The sequence below is a fragment of the Phyllobates terribilis genome, unplaced genomic scaffold (assembly GCF_046119375.1).
Source record: "Phyllobates terribilis strain yellow unplaced genomic scaffold, ASM4611937v1 Scaffold_5__5_contigs__length_657084704, whole genome shotgun sequence".
Lineage (NCBI taxonomy): Eukaryota > Metazoa > Chordata > Amphibia > Anura > Dendrobatidae > Phyllobates > Phyllobates terribilis.
The window spans coordinates 6,078,249-6,085,356 of record NW_027362765.1 but is presented as its reverse complement, the minus strand read 5'-3'; positions in this window follow the sequence as shown (position 1 = coordinate 6,085,356).

Here is a 7,108-nt window from a genome sequence, read left to right as displayed (position 1 = left end):
CATTCAGCTTTCGATAGTCTACGCAGAATCTCAGGCTACCATCCTTCTTCCGGATCAGCACGATCGGAGCCGCCCAAGGACTCTGACTTTCACGGATCACACCGTTCCGCAACATGTGGGCCAACAGCTCTTTCACCTCCTGGTACATTTGAGGCGGGATCTGCCGATATCTCTCTCTGATGGGAGCAGTATTTCCGGTGGGTATTTCGTGCTGAATGTCCCGAGTGCACCCGAAATCATCTTCATGCTGTGCAAACACTCCCTGATATCGCTGTAGAAGTTGTTCGATCTGCCTTACTTGTCCAGCAGAAAACTCGGTCAGGTTAGCCTCCATTTCCTCCAAGAGGTGGCGCCCAGCCAACGGTTCTCTTCCATTCTCTTGGCTATTGAGGGACACCTCCAGGGTCCATGGCTTTCCTTCCACAGGTGCCAGTCCTATAGCGTCAGCTCTAGTAAAGGCTTCTGGCATTATACACACCCGCGCCACCTCTTGTCGGGGCAACAACTGTAAACTTGTGCCATTTAAATTGATGTAACGCATGGGTACTCGACCGTGTCGCACGGTGGCCAGGGTCCGAGCAACCAGGAGTCCAGAGGGTGCTTCCTCTCCCTCCATTGGTTCAATTTGAATGTCCACGCCCTCTAAGGACACATGTGCCAGCACCGGTAGAGTGAGTACAGTCTGTCCCACTGGCAGTGTCATTGTGGCTTCGGGTGGTATCGATACCTTACCAAGGTACTGAGAGGTAGCAGGCAATTTTTGAATCTGACTGACCTGCACGAGATGCTGGAATACTCTGTTGTTAGCTGGATCTCGAGTGGCACGGGTCCAGTTGTTTTTGTTACAGCCCTCAGCCAGGAACTGTCCGACCTCTTTCAGTACATTCATGCCCAGGGTTACAATGGGCCCATCGCCTCTGGGCCCTGTGGTCAGTACGATCCCTTTCCGACCGAGGTCCTTTCCACATGCCTGAACGGACATCCATACTACTCCCGCTACTGGGATAGGTAGTTGATTAGCCGCCACCAGTTTGACAGTGGGTTCCCGGCAAGAACGAGTGACTTCAGGAAAGTGACTCTGGAAATATGTCTCAGGCATAGTGGTCACTTGAGACCCGGTGTCCATTAAACAGCGGATCTGCAGCCCATTGAATTCAGCCCAGAAAATGGGCCTCTCGGAGACAATGTCTTCAGAGCTCCCTCTTCCACTCTCTGAAGCTTGAGACCCCACGGTATGCTCCACAACTGTGGGGCATTTTAGTTTAACGGCTGTCCCCTCCTCCTCCTTTTTCGGTTGGGACAGTCTTTGGAGATATGCCCCCTACCTCCGCAGGTCCAGCACTCTGGTCCTCGTTCTACCGACAGGTCGGGTACATACCGTGCTGGGGCTGTGTAGGAACGTCTTTCTCGCTCTGGTCTCCATCCGCGTTGGGCAATACGGTCCGTCGGCAAGGGGGCAGTAGGGGTCTTTCTAATAGCATTCAACTCACCCCGAATTTCTTGACGTATTTCCCGTACCCAATCAGGCTCTTTGTTGGTGAATTCAGGGGCAATTGCCTCATGACTTCTAACTGTGGCTTTGAGAACAGGAACTTCTCTATCCAGGACTCTAGCTTCAGCCCCTACCTCCAGGAAGCCCAGATCAGGGCTCAATCGCAGCCGCTCCTTCAAGATCTGCCTCAGGGAAGGGTCTTTCAAGCCAGCAATCAGTTGGTCACGCAACACCTCATCCAATGGTCCCAGTCCTCGGTTCCCATCTCAAACTTTCTTGGTGATATGGGCCGTCAGTTCCTGTAATGCATTAACATACTGATTTACTGCCTCATTTTCCCCTTGGACCCGCTGAAACAACCGTAAGCGCAAGTGTCCCAAATCTGTAGTGTCACCGTGCATGTCCTCTAGAATTTTTATCACTTTGTCCACGGTGTCACGGTCCCCAGGTGGGCGGTACATCACAGTCTGCCGGGCCTCTCCATCAAGGGTTAGGAGGGCCAGCTCCACCTAGGCTAGAGGATAGAGGGGATACATACGTAGCATACTTCTCAGTCTTTCTACCCAGTCCCACAGTGACATGCCATCCCCCGTAAACTTGGGTAGGTGGCTGAGCATAGCCCCCAAAGGTATATGGCTCCGGCCGGACCCAGTCACAGGCTGCTCCGCCATCTCTGCGTCTGAATGTTGCATCCTGCCGACTACGCCAAATGTAATGCAGGTGCCAGAATGCAATGCACAGAGACACAAGGCGAGAACAGTAAGAGTTGAATATAAACAGTTTATATATATATTTAACAGGTACGATGAACAAGGGATTGCAACAAGGGTAATAAACAGTAATTTGAAGTATTAGCAAAATGCGAAGTCTCTCAAGGTAATGTGGTGCCCTAGATCATGGGAGACACCACGTGAGTTCCTTAACTGTACATATGGCTCTAGCGGGGGTCACCGGTTATTCCCGCTGGGCCGTGAGTCTTTTTTCCGGATAAATTCAATTAGGTCACGTTGAGCTTCTTTAGCCTCAACCTTTCCCCTCCCAACCTGAGTACCGAAACCCAATTGTCCCCGGTACCATGAGTGAACAGTAGAAGTGACGGCCCTGTTCACGTATGCAGCTCCTCTGCTTTCGCTGGCGTGACTTTCCTGGGGCAGCCGTCTCTCAAGTCCTCTCTGCTTGGCCATTGGAGGCAGTCTCTCAAGCCTTGGGTAGGGGGGTCCAGACCTTGTCTGCCGGCGGGCAGCGTCGGGTTCCGCGAACTCACTCAGCACCGCAAGCAGGCTCCAAGTCTCCTCAGCGGGCACAGCACTCGGGTCACATCTGTGAGGGATCTGGAACTCTTCTACTGGTGCCCGGCTGTGGCACCTCACAGGCCTTTGGCTTAGGCCTGTCACGCGGGGCTTCTCAGCACGCAGGGAACAAGTCTGCTCCTTTCTGCTGCTTGGCGCCAAAGACCCCTCAGGTTTGGCACGCTGGCCTCTTATCTCCCGGAATTCCTTCCTGGAAGTCACCTGATCGGGTCCAGCGTCTAAATCTGCTCTCCCTTCAACTTCCCTTGCATATCTTGGTTCCGCTTGACTGTGTCTGACCAGCAGATGGCAGCCTCTCTCCATCTTTGAAACATCATGTAGGAATTCCCTTACAAGCTCTCTCGCTTTTGCTACATAAGCTCCACTATTGCTGGGCAGATCACACTCTGTACAAGATGTCTGTGGATAAACTCTATTATATTCAGACGCCGGTACAGTTTGCTTACCCTCTTCCAGAGGTGCTGTGCCTTTTATTAGGATCTGGTTCTATCTTGCTGCAGGGATCACTGATGCTGCACTGGAATCCTGTGTATGAGGCTGGACTTTCCCTTATTGGGTGTGCTGTGCTGCAATTGGCTGAAGTACGATGAAGGCGGCGGGACTTCACTCTGGTGCTGTGCTTGTTCTCACGGCGGCCATTAGCACATGTAAAGTTCATTAAGCTCTGCAGCAACAATGGCTGGGGTTTCTTGCACACCTTTCATTTAGTAGGATTCTGTTTGTGCACGCCAAAAGATTGCAATGCCAGTGATGCACTACTCTGCCATAGATCACACACAGGTGGTGTGCTAGTATTATCACTACACTAAGGCAGGAAGAAAAGTAAAAAAAAATGTAGTTTGTGACACCAGGGTGCACTGTATTAACTTCTGTTTCCTGGTGTGATGATATGTTGTGCACCTAATAATCCAGAAAACAGAGACCGATAGGCTACTGGTAAACTCTACTTCTTGCAAACAACTTCAGCTAAATCCAGACAGATGATTCAGCAGAGTTTCTCTTTCAATGCAGCAAGCACAGTTACTCTCCAGTATGATAATGCAGATACACAGACGGTGCAGTGACTCCTGGGTCCTGGCTTCTGTACAGTCCTATCACACAGCTGATTGCAGCTGTGACTGTGGTCTCTCATACACCAGATATCTGGGCTTCCAGACCTGCTCCTTCAGCTTATCACAGGCAAGACCAGACACTACACCATGTCTCCTCCTCTCTCCTTCTCTTTCTGAGCACACAAGCTCAGGACCTTGGCATGTGGTCTAACCACCTTATTGCCATATATGGAAACCAGGGCTAATTCATTAACGCTTAGTAATCTGATAGCAGAACAGAATAATCACTCTCTACATATATAAACCATTCTGTATACTGGATCCTCATGTACATTATCTGCAAAGGGAAATATAAACATTGTGCAGACATAATGAGGTAGCTGCCGGCTCTGCTACATCTTAAAGGGACATACACATCGAACTTTGGGGCACTACACGTATAAAATAGAAATTGTTATTTTTATTAATCACAAGATACTCCTTTAGTTCCCCTAAAGTCTATAACTTGCAACCAAAAAGGGTTTAATCTCCATGTGGGTCTATACTGTGTTGGGAGACTAAGCTTAGGGAGACACAGGGAGGAGAAAGAAAGAACTCTGGGCAGGAACTGATGCAGGACTATAAGACTCTGTATCATACCATGTCCAAGAGCCAAGTCCATGCTCGACAAAGAGGAGAATGTGGATGAAAAAAAGTAGCATTGGTATACATTAGGATGACGGCCTCTCCAAAGAGCAATTAAAGCTGTCTCCTTAAGTAAGTAATCAAAAGGGGTACAATTGCCTTCTACCCTCTTAGCTTCATACCTTCCTCTATCCCAGTGAGAGTCCGGTATATTATTAAAGTACCATTTTATAATATAGGGGATTTGCGAGAAGTCGGCAATAATAGTTAGAATTTTGTGTATGATTCTCCTGGAATATGGTGGTGATATGTAGATAGAGATTATTAATAGAAATTTAGTAACAACTTACAGAACAAACATACGTACTGACCCTCTGTATCTGTTATCAATGTAAGACACTCACATTGTGACTGACTCCCCGAGAGTATGGAGAGTGCGTGGAGTGATAGTCGGCTGTAACCACTTCTTGTTTAGTAGATGAAGTTTCTCAGGGGTAAGATGTGTTTCTTGCAGACAAATCAGAGCAAATTTTTCCATTTGAAGATACTGAAAGATCACCTGTCTTTTAACACTAGAAGAATGACCCCTTACATTCCAGCTATTTTCATTGACTCCACCATATTTAATGTAATAGATACAGTGGGTAGGGAAAGTATTCAGACCCCTTTAAATTTTTCACTCTTTGCTTCATTGCAGCCATTTGGCAAATTCTAAAATGTTCATTTTTTTTTCTTATTAAAGTACACTCTGCACCTCATCTTGACTGAAAATAAACAGAAATGTAGAAATTTTTGAAATGTATTAAAAAATAAAAACTGAAATATCACATGGTCATAAGTATTCAGACCCTTTGCTCAGTATTGAGTAGAAGCACCCTTTTGAGCTATTAAAGCCATAAGTCTTCTTGGGAATGATGCAACAAGTTTTTCACACCTGGACTTGGGGATCCTCTGCCATTCTTCCTTACAGATCCTCTCCAGTTCCGTCAGGTTGGATGGTGAACGTTGGTGGACAGCCATTTTCAGTTCTCTCCAGAGATGCACAATTAGGATTAGGTCAGGGCTCTGGCTGGGCCAGTCAAGAATGGTCACAGAGTTGTTCTGAAGGCTTATTGTCATTGTCTTGTTGGAAGGTGAACCTTCGGCCAAGTCTGAGGTCCAGAGCACTCTGGAAGGGGTTTTCATCCAGGATATCTCTGTACTTGGCCCCATTCAAGTTTCCTTCAATTGCAACCAATCATCCTGTCCCTGTAGCTGAAAAAACACCCCCATAGCATGATGCTGCCACCACCATGTTTCACTGTTGGGATTGTATTAGGCAGGTGATGAGCAGAGCCTGGTTTTCTCCACACATACCGCTTAGAATTATCACCAAAAAGTTCTATTTTCGTCTCATCAGACCAGGGAATCTTATTTCTCATAGTCTGGGGTCCTTCATGTGTTTTTGAGCAAACTCTACGCAGGCTTTCATGTCTTGCACTGAGGAGAGGCTTCCGTCAGGCCACTCTGCCATAAAGGCCCGACTGGTGAAGGGCTGCAGTGACAGTTGACTTTGTGGAACTTTCTCCCATCTCCCTACTGCATCTCTGGAGCTCAGCCAAAGTGATCTTGGGGTTCTTCTTTACCACTCTCACCAAGGCTCTTCTCCCACGATTGCTCAGTTTGACTGGATGGCCAGGTCTAGGAAGACTTCTATTGGGCCAAACTTCTTCCATTAAAGGATTATGGAGGCCACTGTTCTCTTAGGAACCTTGAGTAATGCAGAAATTGTTTTGTAACCTTGGGCAGATCTGTGCCTTTCCACAATTCTGTCTCTGAGCTCCTTGGGAAGTTCCTTTGAGCTCATGATTCTCATTTGGTCTGAGCTGTGAGGTCTTATATAGACAGATGTGTGCCTTTCCAAATCAACTCCTATCAGTTTAATTAAAAACAGCTGGACTCCCGAGGAGTAGAACCATCTCAAGGATGATCACAAGGAAATGGATAGAATGTGACTTAAATATGAGCGTCTGAGCAAAGGGTCTGAATACTTATGACCATGTGATATTTCAGTTTTTCTTTTTTAATAAATTTGCAAAAACTTCATTTCTGTTTTTTTCCAGTCAAGATGAGGTGCAGTGTGTACTTTAATGAGAAAAAAAATGAACTTTTTAGAATTTACCAAATGGCTGCAATGAAACAAAATGAAAAATTTAAAAGGGGTCTGAATACTTTCCGTACCCACTGTAAACTGTATTCTAATTTACTGAGATAATGACTTTTGTGTTTTCATTGGCTGTAAGCCATAATCATCAACATTAACAGAAATAAACACTTGAAATAGATCTCTGTCTGTAATGACTCTATATAATAGATCCCTCTGTGTGTAATGACTATATAATAGATCCCTCTGTGTGTAATGACTCTATATAATAGATCCCTCTGTGTGTAATGACTCTATATAATATATGAGTTTCACTTTTTGTATTGAAGAACAGAAATAAATTAACTTTTTGATGATATTTTAATTTAGTGAGATGCACCTGTATGTAGTTTCCAATATCCTATCAGCAGAGCATTTCTGTTTTACATAGCTTGTTAAGCGCATATTACAAGATTGTCAACAATATAAAACATACCCCAATAAATAA